Source organism: Phocoena phocoena, chromosome 6 (genome assembly GCF_963924675.1).
Source record: "Phocoena phocoena chromosome 6, mPhoPho1.1, whole genome shotgun sequence".
NCBI lineage: Eukaryota > Metazoa > Chordata > Mammalia > Artiodactyla > Phocoenidae > Phocoena > Phocoena phocoena.
The window spans coordinates 34,385,874-34,403,813 of record NC_089224.1 but is presented as its reverse complement, the minus strand read 5'-3'; the positions used below and the strand labels follow the sequence as shown (position 1 = coordinate 34,403,813).

The 17,940-nt window shown below is 55.6% G+C and overlaps 1 protein-coding gene across 1 annotated transcript in view; it reads right to left on the bottom strand.

Annotated features, from left to right (window-relative positions):
- CNTFR (ciliary neurotrophic factor receptor) overlaps window positions 1-5,080 on the bottom strand; it is a 38,361-nt gene extending 33,281 nt beyond the window's left edge. The window contains exon 1 of the mRNA XM_065879180.1: window positions 4,910-5,080. The gene's annotated coding sequence lies outside the window, so the exon portion shown is untranslated. The remainder of the gene's footprint in view (window positions 1-4,909) is intronic.
- Between the last annotated feature and the right edge of the window lie 12,860 nt (window positions 5,081-17,940).

Below are 17,940 nucleotides of genomic sequence, written 5' to 3'. Positions count from 1 at the left end.
ATGCTGCCTCAGTTTCCCCACACTCTCCCAGTCTCTAGTGCCTCTGTGCCTATCCCATCAAGATGCAGCCACTGCTACACTGACCCACACCAGCAACTCCCTGGCTCTGGCTGGACAGGGTATTTTTAGGATCCGAACCCTGTGTTCTCAGACAGACATTAATAACCAATACAGACAGTCCGTGGTGCCCACAGCAGCTAAACAAACTCGGAACCCAGCCTCAAAGGCTCAGACATGGGGTCCACTGCCTTAGCTATAGTCCAAGAAACCCAGACCTAGAGAGAGCAAGGGACGTGATGTGCTCACAACCACGTGGGGAGAAAAGGACTTTCCCATCTTCTGAAAAATCCTGAAGCTGGGGAGAGGACAGAGGTGACCTCTGACCTCTGCCACAGAAGCAGGGTCATTGCCCTGCCCCAGTCTCACCTAGTCCAGACCTTTTCAAGGAAGAAGCTGCCTATCCTTTGCACTCCTTCCCTGAAGACAGGGAAGTCCTTCCTTTAGTCTAGCTGCAAATCACTCAGGGGTCCTTTGAGCCAAACAGGGTTATACAACAGAGGCTGTTGGGTCTCAAGCCACAAACCCCAGAGAGTCCCCTCTCCCCATGGTCTGTCCCACTCAATGTTCATTCCTCAACATTTCTTGAGTACCTAATCCCTGCCAGGTCCTGTGCCAGGAGTTAGGGACATGGTCCTGCCCACCAACAACAGTCAGTCTGGCAGGAGAGAAGAAGATGTATTATTTACTCAGCAGTGCCCTCCCACTGTGTACCTGGTCTGTGCCAGGGGCAGGGTGGGCGGGTGGTAAGCAAAGCAGACCCCAGTCCCTAGGTCCCAGAGTTCACAGGCAATCACTATGCAGCCTTGGTGAGTATTGTGAAGAGGAAGTACAGGTAACGTATGGTGGGGCATGCTGACTTCTTTCAGGACTGAGGATGCTTCAGTCCATTCCTAAACCCCAGGACGGGCCCTTGGACTGCCCAGAAGTCACCACCATAGTCTAACTTCAGTTCCTTCCACTGTAGCTCCAGCCCCAGCTTCTGGGAGCTGGTTCCCCGCAGCAGCAGGGTCTAACTCTTCCCCACATCTGCCCCAGCTCTTCCTCCCACTCCTTGGCTCTGGTGACCCCAAACCCAGCATGCTCTACGCTTTGGGGATTCTCTTTGCCCTCTGCAGAGGTAAAAGGGGGTGACGACCTCAGGGCTCTCAGCTCACAGGGACCACTAGGCTCCCCAGCCCCTCCCCACAGGAAGCCAGGAGCCGGGGTGGGTGTGGTCACCCTGGGCCACGGGAGTTTACACAGCTGAGGTCTCCACCACTCCCCCCAACCCCACAGCGGGTCTGGAGGAGGGGTCAGCTCTCTCTTCTCAGCCTCCTTGTTCTCTGGGATGCCCCCCCTCCCAACCAGGCACACAGGGTTCCCCCCCCCAACCATCTGCATTTCAAAGAAAATACGCTCCATCTGTTTCCGATTCATTTACACTTCAGCTCGCCATGAGGGGGGGCAGAGCAGGGTGCTTTGCCTTGGAGCGCACCACCCCCATAGGGGGGCTGGAGAGCACGTGTCCCCCTCTGGGACAAGGAGCAGTTAACAGCCTAGCCATCTGAGCCTGAGGGCCAGGTCCCTACTTCGTGGGCTCCCAAGGGGTGCTCACGTACTTCAGCAGCCCCGCCCACTGGCCTCCACAGTGGGAAGGTATATAAAGCCCCCGGCAGTGTCTCCAAGGCAGGTGGAGTCCTAAGGTTGGTTGCAACCTGACTCAATTGCGCCCCCTCCCCAGGGCTATTGCTCTTTTGGGAAGAAGCAGAGTGGAGAACTCTGGGCATGCCCTGGAGACAGGATAAGGACTCAGGCATTCCAGGAGACACTGTGAGATATAACATAACTTGGTCCAACCCCTTTCCAGCCAGGGCAGAGGAGAGAGAGGCGGGTGGGTTCCAGTCCAGTCTCCTCCTCCAGCCACCTTCTCACCACAGATCTGGGGCTACCATCTCCCTTAGAATCAGAGATTCACCATCCTGGAAAGGTCAAAGGAGCCAGAGGTCTACCCCTCACCAAGTCATCTTCACACCTCTCCCAACCTAAGGATGATTGGGATGGGGGAGATGTCTTGGGAGGACATGAATCTCATTTCCCCATACCTGACCCTCTCTATCACAGGAAGGGTACCCAAAACTATTTAAGGGGGATGTGCATGTACATGGGGAACTCTAAGGGTACATGTCACCCCTGTACCAAAAAAGCCACTCAACCTTCCTGCTGTGAGAGCCTAGTCTCCTCTGGAAGAAAAGGCAGAAAAATTTAACTGGGTGTTTCCCACCGCCCCCTCCATCAGCCCACAACCCAAGTAAGAGATGTGACCAAACATGTATCTCCTCCCCTCCCCACCTTTGGAGAGGACAGATCTTGTTCCTGTCCCCAACTTCCCTGAGACACACCATAGCATGGGTGTATTTAACTATGAGTTCTAAGTTCCACTGGGAGTGTGAACACAATCCTAATGTGGGTTTGAATGTGAGCCCCAGATGGAAGGGTAACTGTGTGTGATTCTAAGTGTGAACCCCAGGGCTCCCACGTGAATATGAAAGCCTCAAGGTGCAAGCATGAGTCTGAGTGTGAGCCCTAGGTCCCTAGTGTGGGTCTGAGCACAAGCCCCAAGATGGAAGCAAGTTTAATGTAATTGACAGGGATGTCAATCTGAGTGTGAACTCCAAGATGCAAGTATAGGTTTGACTGTGAATGTAGGTCCCAGTGTGCATGTGACTGTAAGCCCCAGGACGGAAGTATGAGTCTGTGAACCCCAGGATTCCCAAACAAGTCAGTATAGGCATTAGATAGTGTTCGTCTGAATGTGAGCCCCTGGTCTTCACGGCTTTCTGAATGTGAGCTACGTTTCCCCATGTGAGTCTGAGTGTGAGCGCTGGGGTCCCTTTATAAGTCTGGGTCCCTAAGTGATCCCAGGATGGAAGTGAGAATCTTGCATGTCCTAGTGTGAATCTGAGGGTGAACTGATGTGAGCATGAGTGTATCAACCCCAGTGTCCTACGTGGGTCCTTGAGTTCAAATGTGGGCCCCAGGTTCTCCATGTGAGTCTGAGTGTGAGCCTCAGAATGTGTGAATCTGAGAAAGCTCCAGGGTCTTAGTGTGAGTCCCACTGTGAGCCCTAGGACTCCAGTGTGTTCTGAGCATGGGCTCTAGGTCTCAATGTTAGCCTATGAGCCTCAGGACAGAAATGTGAATCTAAAGTGTGAGCCTAGAGTCCCAATGTGAGTCTGAGTGTAAACTACAGGATTGAAGTGTATCACTGGATATGACAAAAACGTAAGTGTGAATCTGAGTGCAAGTCCATTGTCCTGGTATAATTCTTGGTGCGAGTCCATATGAGTTTAAGTGTCCCAGAGTAAAGCTGAGGATGAATTCCAGAGCCCCTAGAAGTCTTGAGTGTTAACTTTAAATTCCTACTTTTCACATAAGGCTCAGGGTCCCAGTTGGAGTATTAGCTGTGATGGAGTGTGAACCTTGGCTGCACGTCACTGATCCTGACCAGGAGCCCTAAGAACCAGTCCAGAAGATTTGTGTGGGTTTTGGCAGTGGAGCAGGGATGCACAGTTTATTGAGACACAGCCCCCTCCACCCGCCAAGCCCCGGCTAGCCCTACAGCCGTAGGAATATCCAATTGTTCAAGTCCCACCACCCCCATACATGCATTGGTACACCATCACACCCAGAGTTAGACACACAAAAAGGCACTCAGTGTTTCAGACCCCCTGGACAAACAGCAGTTACAGATGCACAAACACACCCAGCATTTCATACTCCCACCACTTCAGTGATTACAGCCACACGAATGCCCTAGTGACACAGACACAAATATACCAAGTATTACAGGCAACACAACTAGTGTTGCAGACACACTCCTACAGCGGCATGCAGACACACACCCAGTGTTGCACACAAGCTGCCAGACACATAGACACACACAGAAGCTTCTCAAAGAGAGAGACTAGACGGAAAGAGAAAGAAAATCCTGAATTTTCAACAAGGCGTGAAATAGTCCTACCCGCCTGAAGCTACTGAAGCGGGGGAGGGGGTCTAGGGAGCGCTAGAGGAGAGGCTCGGGAGAGGAGAGGAGAGGAGGCGAGGAGGAGAGCTGTCCGTCTGGTGACCTCCCCGCGGCCCAGCCCCCACGCACGGGGAGATACACTCCTCCGAGCAATACAGGGATACCCAGGCCGGCTCATGTAGAGCCGCACTGTGGGAGACACACACCGGCGGACTCACAAAGAGACGGGGATACACCACAGGCGGACCTACACGGACACACAACACAGGAACACTTATAAAGAGATACTGGAGGAGACCCACTAAATGGAGATAATCCAGGCGGACTCACAAGAAAACCACAGGCGGGCTCACGCTGACACACACACACACACGCGGATTCACACGGACATACATACACTGGCAGACGCGCAACCGTCCATTCACACCCCTGGGCGCTTTGAAGTCCAGATTTCTGCTGGAGAAAGAAGCCGCCTCTGGGCGCGCTGGGGTCACTGCGACCCCCCAGCTCCGGAATTTTCCCAGACCCTGTGCGCGGTGCTGAGCGGTGAGGGAGAACAGGGAGGCTAGGGCAGTTGGCCCCTGCCACCTCCCGCCAGCCGATTGTCCGCCCCCCCTCCCACCACGCCCAACCCCCGGCGCGCCCGGACGTGGGGGGCAGCTTCTCCTGCGCCCCCGCCCCCGAGTTTACGGGCAAAGTTTCCCGTGAACTTTCCTGTCCCCTCCCCCCCGGTCTCGGGCCCATGCACGTCCCCTCCCTCTTCCCGCGCGCACGAGGGCCGCGGGTCTGTAGGTCAGCCGGAGGGTTTGAGGGTCCGGCCGCGCGCGGTCCGCGCTGGGTACTCACCGCGCCCTCGAGCCGCCGGGGCTCCGCGCCTCGACCTTCGACCGCTCCCGGCAGGGAGCGACGCAGGGAGCGCGGAGCTAGCACCGCTGCCAGATCCTGCCGCCGAGCCCCGCGCCGCGCCGGCTGGAGCCGCCGCGTCCGCTGCCGCCGCCGCCGCCCGCTCTGCACCGGCTCCCCGGCGCTCGGCGGCTTTAACCCCCCCATCCTCCTCCCTCCCTCGCGCGCTCCCTCCCTCCTTCCCTCGCCCATGTGACCGCGGGCGCCCGCTCGGCCGCGCGCGCCCTCGCTCCCCTCCCCCTCCCGCCTGGTCTCCCCGCGCCTCGGCGGCCGCGCGCCACGACCCCCTCCCGGCCACGGCCCCCGCGTGCCCCCGCCTTGGCACGCTCCCGCGCCTGGCACGCGCGGCCCGCTGGCGCGGGCACACTCATCCTGCGTAGGCCTGTGAGCCCCCGCTCCCATTCGCCTCGTGCTGGCACGCACCCTCCCCACCGCGGGCACACTCGCCCGCACTGGCACACTTGGTCCCCTCGCATTCGCCCTCTCTCGGAAACGCCTTCCAGACTGCTGTAGTCCCCGCGCTTCATGTGCAGCCCCGACCGCGGGTCTCAAAAACGCGCACGCACACACACCCACACCCACTCCGCTGGATCCCCCAGGGCCGCTGGGCGCGCACCCAGTCCCCCCGGGTCGCTCATTCACACTCACTCGCTCACTCAGCCTTGGCCAGGTCTCCGCTGCGCACACCTCCACACGTTCAGGCCCTGACTGCCTCGCACCGACACCCTGGCACACCCCGGGCCAACTCTCGGGGTCCTCTGGCCGGCATCTCCGTGAGAAGAGCGCGAGCCAGGGCCCCCAGGCCCCACTTTGGTCAGGGTAGGCCATAGGTCTCCGCGCCTCCCCTCTTCCTATCGCCCCCCAACAACGACCCCACCTCACACCCCGCCCAGGCACAGACACTTACACCCCTCGCGCTGAAGGGAGGAGGCTATTTGCTCGCATGACCCAGCATGGACCAGGCTGGGAACCTAGGCCCTTGCTTCCCACCAAGTCTCCGGTGACACGCCACAACTACCCTCTCCTTTTTCACCCCACCCCCCAACCCTGGACACACGGCCTGAGGAGTGACCGCCAATGGGATGCGGGTCTTAGGGAGGGTGCGCCCTTTATGTCTGGACCTGCAGTGCCGGAGCGCGAGTGCCAGAGTTTGGCGCTGGAGGTTCACCCCTCGAGTTTCCCTTCGCAGCCTGGGCCTCTGAGGGGCGGGTGTGCTCACTGCACTGGCCCCCGCGCCTCCGGTCTGGCTATTACATGGGGGATTAAGGTTAGACAACCTGACTCCTTCTGAGGCCACAGAAGAGCGCAACAGAAAGGGTGAATGCCAGCGGCGGAGAACGAGTGACCCGCCCCCATTCCCACCCCACGGATTTTTCACCTGACCTTTGACCCATAATCCCTGCTCCTAGCCCCTCCCAGGAGCTGCGCAAGGCCTGGGGGCGGGGAGCGGGGAAGGAAGTATCTCGCTGCTTCCTCACACCCTTCCCTAGTAGGCTGCCCAGAGCGCCCGGGCCCTTTCCCAACAAATGCCTCAGGGACTCCCACTGCAGAGGAAAAACCTTCTTCCCGCCACTGCCCGGGCTTTTCACTTTCACTTCCGTGGCCGCAGAATCCCCTCAGTGCAACCGGCAGGGGTTAGTCGGGGCTGTGGCTCAGAGAGAGCCGGCTGGGGCTTAGGGACACACAGAGAAATAGTGGCGCCCAGCTGAGATCCAGCTCACCCCCACCCACAGTAGGTGTCCTTTATCTGGTCTCCCCGGGCCCGGAGCTTCCAAGTACCCAGGCAGGCCGCGGGCGGGGACGAGGTGGTGGGCACCGGGAAGGAATAGAGACGGTGCGACAGAATCTGTGTTGGGGTGGGGGGTGGGGCGGAATTACCCCTCCCCCGGCGCCGAAACTAGGCCTGGGAGAGGTTGGGTTCTGGGGCGGGAGGGCCCCTCCCCTCGAGGCGCCGACGGGCGTCGAGATCTGCGGGTGGGGTGACTCGACCTCCGGATACCCCCGTGTCCTGGACTCAGCCTCTTTCTGCCAGGTTACAGCAGTGGGGAGTTCCGCCCCGGACCAACGTCACCTCTCCACCTGGGGACGCCTGGGCTGTCGACGGCAGTGCCCAAGTCCGCGGGTGCTGGGACAGGGTCCATGCGGGGCAACCGGGGTCCGGCAGCCGGATAAATCGGTGTGTCAGAGGATTAGCCAGGACCAGAGGCGCACGTCGGACCGTATCCCGGCGTCGGTCGATCTCTAGCTTCTCCCGGCTCAGTACCCGGCGGCCGCGCCCGCTTCCCCAGGGCCGCAGCGACACCTGGCGGGCGGTGCGAGACGCGCGTTCTCTCTCAAGCTGCGGCTCCAACAGAGGCAGCGCCCACCTACTGAGCAATCGGGGTGCGGCCCCCCTCTCCCTCCCGCCGCTACCGCCTGGTCCAAAAGCGATTCTCCTTGCATCTCAACTGGGGCAACAGATTACTCGTGGGTTTCTGCTCCTGCTGGCTCCAATGCTCTATCTGCACATGAGCTTCTGAGCTTTCTAAGCTTCCGTGTTGAACCCTCCTGGACCCCATTTCCCTGGGGCAAAGCCAAGCCTTTTTGGCGGCTCTTCAAAGCCTTGCAAGAACTGGCCCTGTCTTCTCTCCAGCTTTATTAGGCGCCCCTATCCCCAGTATCCCCAGCTCTGAACCAGCCCCCCTCTGTCTCATGGCACCGCTATCCTTAAGCCAAACCCCAATTCGCTGACACCCTCTCCCAGCCTTACCCCATCTTCACCATCTGCCTCTCCTATGAGGGGCAGTGGGAAATAACGCCCCCAGTTCAGAGCCCTAGTGTCCTGCAAGTGATGGTTATCCCAGATTTGATAATTCTGGAAGGCCTTGGGAAATTGGGGAGGGGAGAGGTTCCCTGGAACCTTGACTTTGTAAAACTCCCTGGAATTTTACACCCACCATGAAAGACTTTTGGCTCCACCCTGGCAAGTGACCTTAACTTGAACCACCTCCCATCCCCCTTCCCCAGAAGATAACTGTGCCATCCCAAGTCTTTGGGTAGCAAGGACCCTCCCCCATTCCTGCTGTCCTCAAGGAAAGAGAGCCCCCACCCCACCTACCTTTTCCAGTACTCCTTCGGGAAATGGTGTTTATTTCTAACCTGCTATGCCATCAAAAAGGTCCACCGTGAGGCACATACCTGGCTACCCAGCATCACAAACACTCACACAGAGACTCTATCTTACCTACAAATGCCAGGCATAGGCTTCCCTCGTGGCGCAGTGGTTAAGAATCCACCTGCGAACGCAGGCAGGAGACACAGATTCAAGCCCTGGTCCGGGAAGATCCCACGTGCCGCGGAGCAACTAAGCCAGCGTGCCACAACTACTGAGCCTGCGCTCTAGAATCCGCGAGCCACAACTACTGCACCTGCGTGCCACAACTACTGAAGCCCGCGCACCTAGAGCCTGTGCTCCGCAACAAGAGAAGCCACCGCAGTGAGAAGCCCGTGCACTGCGATGAAGAGTAGCCCCCGCTCGCCACAACTAGAGCAAAGCCCACAGGCAGCAACAAAGACCCAACGCAGCCAAAAATAAAATAAATTTTTAAAAAATGCCGGACACACATTATGTAAAGTCACACACCTGGCCTCAAAGAGTCAAACTTGTATATTGAACCTCACTATGGCACACTGGGAGTCAGGGACCCCTGCTTGGGGCTGGGGGTTAGAGGTCTCAGAAGGGCGGGACTCCCCGAATCACGCACTTATACACCATACCACACATAGACACAGTCACCCACACAATCATGTACTCAATCACACCACGTGTCACACAGGCACACACGCAGAGTCACACACGCTCTCAATCACACGGAGTCCCACACGGGTTTGGCGGGTCCGGGCGGGCTCCAGGAGGCAGTTACGTAAACGTCCTCACAGCCCCCCTCCTCGCTCCCCCTCACCCCCCTCCTGCTTCCTCATGCAGTGCCAGCGCCCGGGGCTGCTTGGCTGGGGCCCGGGAACAGCTCGGCCTCGCAGAGGCTCCAGGCGCCGAGAAACCTGATCCGACACAGCCCCAGGCTGAGCCAGGGAGGGGGACCCAGAGCACACCCCCCCAACACACTCAGGGTCCAGCTCAGCCCCCCAGAGACGACTCATACACATCCTGGGACAGCATCTAGGCCCCACTTACAACACTCCCTGCAGACCCCCTTCTGGAATCCTGTCATCTGTATCGCCACCTGAGTGTGCCCCGAACCCTCTAATCTCTGGCACCAGAAAAGGGCAAAGATCCCCTAAAGGTAGAGAATGGGTGAGAGCTGAAGCCATAATGTTGGTGCCTAAGTATTCAGCCTGGAATTGCTGAATACTCCAGGAGTTCTCTGGAGCCATCTCCTCTTCCTCCCTGGGGTTCTCTAAAGCCACTGAGAGATAGAGATGCTTTCACTCCTGCTCCAGGCCCCCTCAGATTTGTTGCCTACCGATCCCAACATATTCTATCAGAATTCTAAATTATCTGGATAGGTCCAAGGCCCCCCTCCCTCTCTTTGATATCCTTCCTTCCTCCTTAGTTGGAAGTTCTAACTCCAGTCTAACCCCAGTTCCTCCTGTTATGCTAAGAAGGAAGTTTGAGGGCAACCTGAGACATTGGGAATGAAATCCCTGAAAGGAGGAAACATTAAGGCTCAGGAAGCTCCTGAAAGTCAGGAGTCTAAGAGAAGGGGAGAGACTGTCTGTGACCCCCCACCCCCACCCCAGCATAACCCTCACCCGACTCTGCAGCCCAGACTCAATTTTTCACAATAGCTTTTATCTGCCTGGGCTTCCCAGGCCCAGGCAGAAAGGGAATTTCCCCCTATGTTCTCTGTTAATGAACAAAACATTTCATGTTGAAATTCCTCCTCTGCCCCCAGCCCAGTGTCTCCAGGGCCCCCCAGCCTGACCAAGCAGGGGTACCACTAAGAGGCGAGTAACAGAGTAGGGGGCAGCTCCCAGGGGAAGTATAATTTACATTGGGGGGGCATCTTTTTCATAAATAATTAGGGTGGCTTTTTTTCACTTTTGGCTAAAATCAACCACTCCTGTGGCAGCTTCCCAGAAAGGGCGGCGGGAGGGCAGCCGGAGCTGTCCCAAAGCCCAGGACATGGCCCCCCTCCCCTGGGCGAGGAGCCTTCCCCAAGTTGTTTTCCTGGTCTCTTCCTCTTGGATGTTTTTTTTGATTATTAATCACATTTTCCATCTGCAGGCTCAGTCCAGAGCCCCTCCCCCTGGGGTCAGGGCTGGACAGAGAGAGGAGGAGCGGTCTCCAGGAGGATGAGCTGGGGATAAGATGGGCAGTGACCCCTGGTCCTGGCTGACTGACTCGAAAGAGGTTGTCCGTGGCACGTCACAGATCACACCTTCACCACCCTGGTATATAAAAGGATGTTCGTCAGTACAAGTGGAGTGAATGAATGAACAGGTGTCCAGCTTTCACAGCACCCAGCTGGTGCTGGAAGGCAAAGCCCCCAGGGTCCTTCCCCTTATGCTACAGACAGGCAAACAGCTCAGAGGGGGGAGTCACCTTCCCAGAGTCATACAGCAAGTTAGTGCCAGAGCCAGAACAGGACCCCAGGAATGCTGATGGCTCCTCCATTCATAAGGCAGTCAATAAATATGTATTGAGCACTTAGCATACGCCAGGCATTGATCTAAGAGATGGTATATAGTAATGAACCGAACAGACAAAAATCCCTTCCCTCTCAAGGATGTGGAGCAACTAAAACTCCACACACTGCTGGTGGGTGTATAAGTCGTTACAACCACTTTGGAACACTGTTGGGCAGGATCTACTAAGCTAAACATATGTATAGCCTATGACCCAGCAATTCCTCTCCTAGATATATACCCAAAAGAAATTATTGTGTATGTTCACCAAGAGTGTTCTTAGTAGCTTTATTCATTATAACCTCAAACCGGAAACAACCAAATGAATGAATAGATTGTGATATAGATACAGCAATGGAAAAGGACCAGCTATAGCTACACACAACAAAAATGGATAAAGCTCCCAGCCGAATGTTGAGCAAGGAAAAAAAAAAAGAGAACCAAACACAAAAGAGTATGCATTGAATGATTTCATTTATATAAAGCTGAAGAACAGGCAAAACTCATTTATGGTGATAGAAGCTGGAATTGCAGTTACCTTTGTTGGGGGAGTGGGAGGTTTCCAAGAGTGTACATACATATGTCAAAATTTAAATTGTGCCCTTAAGATTTGTGTGCTTTACTGTTTACTTTTTGCCTAAAAAAAAAAAAGTTTAAAAATCTCCTGCCCTCATGAGACTCACATTCTAGTCATGTAAGATGGATACTAAAAACAATAGGTAAGTATTTAGTTTGTCCATGTGACAGTGCCGTGTCTGACTCCATAGGCCCCTCAGGGAAGAGATGACAGCCTAAATGTCACCTAAGAGGAGCCTAGACTAAGCCCCTCTGCCCTCCCCCAGAGTGCCATACTTTTTCCTTAGAGCAGTTAGTGTGATGTTCACCTACCTAGTTACTTGCGTGGCACCTGTGAGCTCCATGAGGGCAGGCCTGTGGCCTCCACCTCCAGGCACCTAGAGCTGGGCCTGGCACAGAACAGGCACTCCTACCATGTGAAATAAGTCTAAATAAATGTTGAATGAGTGAATGAATGAATGATGCAAACAGAACCTGGGGGGGGTAGAGTCCCAGGATACAGGAGAGGGAGCCTATCTGAATGGGTCACAGCCTCGAGGGATAGGAAACAGGGTTTGGTATCCAGTAAGGGTTTAAGCAGAAACCTAGAAGGCAGAAGGATGAGGCATCCTGAGTGGCTCAGAGACCACATCCTGAAGTGCCTTTGGTGCCAAGGTCACACAGGTCTGGAAAGGCATAAAGTAGGTGAGGAACAGAACCAGATTTGCCTTCTAGCGAGAAAGTTGAGTCTGCCGGTAGAGGGTGGTGAGAAGGGCTAAGGCTAGAGGTGGGACAGCTGGGGAGGAGGTGTTTGCAGTGACCCGTGGGAGAGAGACCTCCAGCCTGATCGGGGCAGGGCCATGGGGCTGAAGAGATGGTACAGGGCTTTGGGGGACAGAGGGTGGGCACTCAGATTCATCTTCTTCATCTGCTCCCATGGCCCCTGGAGGCACCCCCGTATTGCCCTATACACAGAGAACAGGACCCCTGGACACTCAGTCCGGGGTCGGCTCTCCCAAGGCCCCTCACCCCAGGTGATCCCAGGCTCCGGGCTGTCTGGAAAGAGAAGCAGATGGTCAGGGAGGGGGTTAGAGGATCCAGAGGTGTTGGGGAGAGAGGGACAGGGGAGGACAGGGAAACTAGGGGTTAGCAGCTCTGTGTGTCGGAAGATGGGAGCAAGAACACAAACTTACACAATCACAGATGAAGTTTTTCATCTTGTGTTGCAAAAATTTGCATGAAACTAATTCCCTGCTCAGAAACACAAAGTCCCTCCTTCCCTCCCTCTCTCTCCCTATTCCTGTGAGCCCTGATCTCCCTCACCTCCCATTCTTCATGGGGGAAGCACATGTCTTTAAAGGATTGTCCCTGTCCAGTGCCAGCGCACCTTGATCCGTGCTGCTGTAGAGCTTCCTCCCTGATCAGAAGTCTGGGATTTCCAAACCAGACTGAGGGCCATGTGGCCCCGAGACTTCATCTCCCACAGCTCCATTCCTGGACACCCTGTGATTCCCTGGGGCAGAGGGAGAACGGAGAAACTTCCCCCCAGAAACTCAACTGTGGTGATTCAGAAGACAAAGATTAGAGATTTGGAGACAATGCCAGAGACACCAAGCCCCAGGGAAACAGACAGAGGCAGCGGAGGAGTTCAAGAGGGAAAATTGAGTTAAATTCAGCTCAACAGCCATTTATTAGCACCTACTGTGTGCCAGGCCCAGAGGGAACACTGTGTACAAAAGCACAGAGGACTCCCAGGTTTTTGGCATGAGTGGCTGGGAGATGATGGTGCCATTCACAGAGCTGGAGAGGGGACTGGGGCTTGACATGGCCAGCTGAAGCGTCTGTGGGATGACAGCCAGCAGGGTCAAGGATGGAGAGGGCAGAGAAGTTGAGAGAGGGCGGGCGGCTAGAGGCGTGCAGTCTCTCTTCCACAGCTCCCAGGGCCCTCTACTCTGGCTCGTGCTGGTTGCACGGACATTCATCAACATCTCAGACTGACCTGAGCACTATGAGGGTGCTGGAAGATGACAAGATAGATCAGGCAGCAGGGAAAGGGAGTGACGAGGGGGAGGGGAGGAGAAAATTGAGGCTGAAACCCTGGGAAGCATGATTAAAAGACAGAGAGGGCAGGGAAAGGGTTAGCCCCAGAAGCAGAGGGAGAGCCAGGAGTCAGGGTTGTCACGGGACCAAAAAGGAGTCTGGTGAGGCTGAGAGAAAGAGCCCTGGGCTTTAGCAGCCAGGAGTGGGATGAGGCCAGCGGGGCCAAGCTGGTGCTATGGAGCTGGCTGATGTAGCCCCTCCACAGGGGCCTGTGAGCAGAGGGTGGGCCCCCCTTCCCCAGCCTCCCTGCTGTCCCGGAGCCCTACTTGGTCTGGTACCTCTCAGCCAAGTGCAGGGCAAGAAGAGAATGGAAAAGCTCCCCTGCCTCCACACTTCCATACTGGAGTCCCTGGTTTCTGGTCTTCTCAGAAGGGTCCTGAGCCTTCTTGAGCTTGGAAGCCCACAGAAGTCAGGGAGCCCTGGAGACCCTGGGGGTAATTGAAACCAGGGCTAAGACATTAGAAACCATAACGCTGACTCCCCAGCTCCCCCGGGATAGCTCCTGATTTCTTTCTTGCCAGATCCTCCCTGCCACTGACAGCTCAGCCCTCTAGGTCCCCACGGGCTGGGCCGATGATCCTCTTCCCCATACCAACAAGAAAGGGCATCCAACCAGAAGGCAACCAAGGCCAGCCCTCAGGGACCTCCCCTGTGTGCTCAGGCAACCTCAGTGTATACTAGGCTTACCCCCATATCAAAGCATCCCCAAATTCTAATCTTGATCTCTTATTGCAAAAGCTATCGTAGGGGGCTGAAGTAAGACAATGGGAAGGATTTCTCAATAGTGAAAGAAAAGAGAGAGGTAGAGATGTGGGGCAGAAGTGCCTCTCAACTAGCATGCTCCACAAGGACATGAGAAAGAAAGAAGGAGTCTTCAAGCCTGGGCCCCACCAGAACCAGGTGTTGGCTGGGCTGGATGTGAAGCAGGAGCAGGGCAGGCTGCACCCCAGGGTGGCAGGGAGGAGGAAGTTCCCATAAGTTCTGTGGCCCGGAGTTCCCCTTCCATCTGTCTCCCTGCTCTGATGTCTCTCTCTGCCGCAGTCCTTATCTCCGACAACAAGGACAGGAAGCTGCCCGCAAGTTTGCTGGCCTGATGGGAAGGCCCTCGGCCTGCACAGCTGCGTGATGATTCCAGGATTCCCAAATTCCCTGGGAGTGCTGCTGTGGGAATCTGTCTCCACCTGTCACTAGGTCTGCCTCTCTCCTTGGCTCTTCAGAGGGACTGAAGGGATCAAATACTTACTCCACTACTTAATGGCTTTGGGGCCTCAGGCAAGTGACTTAATGTCTCTGTGCCTCAATTACCCCAGGAGTGAAATGGGATCATAATCATGCCTAGTGCCTAAGACTGTTGTGAAGATTCAGTTAAATGAGATAATCCAGTCAAGTGATAAGCACCAGCCTGGTGGGTACTAGAGCCCCCTCTGGCTCTGGCTTCTCCCCATCCCTGTCTCTGTGTCTCCTCTGTCAAGTCTTTCTCTCCATCTAGCTAGCTACCTCATTCTCTGTCTCTCAGTCTTTGTCTCTCCACCTTTCTCCTGACCCCTTGTCCTCTCCCCCTGTCCAGCTCTGCCTGCAGCCCCCCAGACAACCCTGTTTGACCCTGCTCCAAGCCGGGTTGGCACAACTGGCCCAGGTCGAGTGGGGTGGGGTGTCCGGGGAGGTTTTTAATTCACACATGGAATTCCTGGCAGCGGGATCCCACCCGGGCCTGAACGTGGGTGAATCACAGTTAGTGGGAAGAATGATTGTGTCTGTGTCCTTTCTGGAGGGGCAGGATTGCTGGGGGCTCAGCCTGGCAGCCTCTTGGAGGAAGGGGGGACTTGCCCTGACTGCTCTGGCCACCCCTGCACTTGGGCCTAAGCCAGATCCGCCATATATAGAGCCTGCTTGGAGGTAAGGCAAGCTGCCCAGAGCCCAGGACCAAAAGGGGAAGCCCTCCACCTCTACATAGGGTGGTCTACCTGCCCTCAAAACACTCTGGCCCTCCCTCACCCCAAGTCCTGTTCTGAGCTTCCCATACCCCATTCCAAACCCTGTATGGAGGCATGTCTCTGTCTCTCTTAACCTTGATCCATGACTCTTGCACCCCCAAACTGAGGCCACCAGGGATAGGAAACTGGGGGTTGAAGAGTCTAGGTTCCTCACTTGGACCAAAGAGCCCCTTCTTGGGAAGGCAGGGATACAAAAAGTCCAGATGTCACTTCTATATCACTGTTTATCTGTGAAGGCAGAAGGCACCTGTGAAATAGGTATTCTATAAACATAAACCAAATGAAGGAGAGGAAAACAAAAGACCCCAAACAGGGAACTGGATGGCTGAGGCTACAGCAGGCAGAAGCATGGACAGGCTGTGGCAAGGCTGCTGTTTGACTCTGTGGCTCAGCAAGGGTCTTCTCTGGGGGCCAGGATTGGTCTCAACTAGCCCCAGACGCCCCCATACCTGGGGCCCCACCAGGCCCCTCAAGTCAGCCCTTGGGCAGAGGGCCAGATGGGTGAACCACTAAGACTTGTCTCTCAATTCCCTATTCCGAGCACATCATTGCCTCAAGGTGCCCACCAGCTTCAAGGAGAGAGAGCTGTGGCTACACATCCAGAGAGGGAGAAACACAAGTAAGGGTCACACAGCAGGCAGAGGCTGGGAGCCCTGGTGTCCTGGCAGTCAGCCTGGGTCTGTCACGGGGATCCTGTGGCAACACTGTGACGGGGGCCAGACCAAAAACAGGATTTTATGTGGGGAGAGCGTCTAGGAATCCTTGAACATGTGGGCAGCTGGGCCAGGGGTGGAGCATCCCATCAGGCAAGGGCAGATGTGCAGCTTCCTGTCCTTCCCATCAGATGGAGACAAGCATTGGGATAAGACGTTCAGAGAGACAGAGCAAAAGAGAAGAGAGAGAGAACCTGGGAGAGAGACCAAGAAATAGACACAGAGTCAGACACAAAAATAGAGCTGCAGAGAAATAAAGATGTGAGTCAGAGACACACAGAGAGGGAGATGCAGAAGGAGGGAGAGTCAGAGACACAGAGAGAGGGAGACGCAGAAGGAGAGAGAGCTATGGAATTAAAGACACAGAGACAAAGATAGGGAGAGACATGGAGTCAGAGGGAAACAGTGTCTGAGTCATAGAGCAACTGTGACATGGAGTCAACAATATACAGACATAGACACTCAGAGACTAGGAGACAGAAAGGAAAAACAGTTAGGAGGGAGAAGTAGAGATGGAGAAGACAGAGAGAAATATCGAGAGAGGCAGAGAGATGGAGAGAGAGCAAGGCAAAGGGAGACAGACTGAGACAGAGAATGAGATCAAAACAGCAGGAATCGGGAAAGCAGGCGACAGAGGAGAGTCTCCAGGTCTCCAGTCTCTCCAGCCTGGTCTCCCTAGGGTTTGGACCCCCCACTTGCTATTCTTTGGTTTCCATAGCAACGGGGAGGGCAGCACCAAATTTGCACATACATTTACATCCTTTCTATCTGCATAATTCAACAGGTTTCATGCATATTCATGAGACTGAATGAAGGTGACTCTCAATCCCTGCTCAAAACCTGGCTGTGGCGCCCCCTGCTGGCAGCATGCGGTCATGGCTCCAGGCCCAACCTCGCAGGCCCTGACCCGACCCTGCCAGACCCTGCTAACAACATCCCCCCTGCTCCCCAAACACCCCTCTGCACTTTCCTACCTCCAGACCTTTCCTCAGGTGATGCCCCTCTGCTTTCTAGGGATGCCCTTCCCTCGGCATCAGTCCTGCCGACAGTACACATGCATGCACTTGCATACACACTCACTCACATGTGCGCACACGAACTCTGGTGGAGGGGGCATGGCAGCAAGTGACCAGTGCTCACCCTGGCTCCCTGGTGGAGGAGGCCTCTCAGTCACACTCCCATCTGGAGTCAAAGAAGAAGGTGCATGAAGGGATAACACTCAGAGGGACTGGCGTGTATGCTGAGCTGACGGTTACAGATCTACCAACTGAGAGGGACCTAGGACATTGCGGCCTCCACGTGGAAACTGACAGAGACCTGGTTCCAGCCAGAATAACCAGAGGAGCTAGGATAGAGCCCAAAGGAGTCTCAGGAACAGAAGGGCTGAGGTGGCTCAAATGGCAGAGGAGAGGATGCCTAGGGCCAAGAACCCTTTCAAAGGGCCAAGCCTTGAAAGCTTTTGTGGGCTGGGAGGGGCTTCTCCAGGGCCGTCTCCAGCCATAATTTTGGCTTCACCATCTCCCCCTGGATCCCTGCAGCAGCCTCCTCACTGCTCTCCCTGCCCTGTGTCCCCAATCCACTTTCCACACTGTAGCAGCCAGAGCTCCCTCTGAAACATCAATCTGATATCCCACATCACTCCCTCCTTATCGCCTTCAGAGACCTCCATCACTCTCAAGAAAAAGTGCAAGCTCCTTGGCCAGGCACTCAAGCCTTTCCAGTCCAGCACCCCACCCTCCTCTGAGCCTCATTCCTCATACTCCCCGCTTTGAACTTCATGCTCCAGTGATCATCTCTAAGCTCTTCTCACCTCTGTGCCTTAGCTCATGCCTGCCCTTCACCCCGAATGTCCTTTCCACTTTTCTTCCAGCTTTTTTTTTTTTTTTGGTCCGTTCCGGCATGCAGGATCTCAGTTCCCCCAGCAGGGGATGGAACCGGTGCCCCCTGCGTTGGAAGCACGGAGTCTTAACCAATGTACCGCCAGGGA